Raw genomic sequence first — 968 nt, forward strand, 5'->3', positions numbered from 1 at the left:
CTGCATCTCCTGCATTACAAGGAAGATTCTTAACCACTAGGGAAGTTCCAAATAACTCTTTTCTAACTTACATTTTAAGATACCTGGGTCTCCTTCTGTAATAACTCACAGAAGCCATCACCATTAGAGAGCTGATGAAGTGAAGTGAAGTGAAGTCACTCAGTCGTGTCTGACTTTTTGCGACCCCATGGATTGTAGCCTACCAGGCTCCTCCGTCCATGTGATTCTCCAGGCAAGAATACTGGAGTGGGTTGCCATTTCCTTCTCCAGGGGATCTTCCCGACCCAGGGATCGAACCCGGGTCTCCTGCATTGGAGGCAGACACTTTAACCTCTGAGCCACCAGGGAAGCCCCCAGAGAGCTGATGGCCACCCTTTAAGCTTTCCTCTTGTGTTACATGGGGGAGTGATGTCTTACTCCTCTTCAGCCTGTTGATCCAAAGAGCTCGCATCCTGTCAACCAAGAAGACATTTTAAGCTTTGTGCTGTAAATTTTTTTTCATTTCAAGAAAAGTAACGTGCTGTTTTTATTGCATCCTATCAAGAATACATATGGTCAACATGATTTATGACTGTTTATGTTGACTTTGGTTACTTGATTACCGTAATGTTTGCCAGTTTTCTCCACTGGAAATTACTCTTTTTACCCCGTTTCCATACCGTACACTTGGGAAAGAAGTCACTGTGTAGCTTACATAAGGAGATATCTACATAAATTATTTGGAGTTCTGCAATGGAGATTTGTCTTATCCACTATTTGCCAATTCATTCAATCTTAATATCACTGTGGACTCGTAGATATTTACTTAACACTTTGTGCTACAATTTAATGCCACTTAATTTATTGTGTTGAGTTTGTTCCAGGTTTGGCCATTGAGAGCTCTTTCAGTCGCTCCTATACTCCTTTAATTTTTTTTGCTAGAAAATTTTAATTTTGTCTGGTCATATCTTAATGTACTCTTAACAGCA

At 40.8% G+C, this 968-nt stretch overlaps 1 non-coding gene across 1 annotated transcript; it reads right to left on the reverse strand.

The window, feature by feature from the left end:
* Nucleotides 1-276: 276 nt before the first annotated feature.
* Nucleotides 277-348, reverse strand: TRNAW-CCA. The gene has a single exon. It is a non-coding gene; the product is annotated as a tRNA-Trp (tRNA).
* Between the last annotated feature and the right edge of the window lie 620 nt (nucleotides 349-968).

Source organism: Cervus elaphus, chromosome 6 (assembly GCF_910594005.1).
Source record: "Cervus elaphus chromosome 6, mCerEla1.1, whole genome shotgun sequence".
NCBI classification, from domain to species: domain Eukaryota; kingdom Metazoa; phylum Chordata; class Mammalia; order Artiodactyla; family Cervidae; genus Cervus; species Cervus elaphus.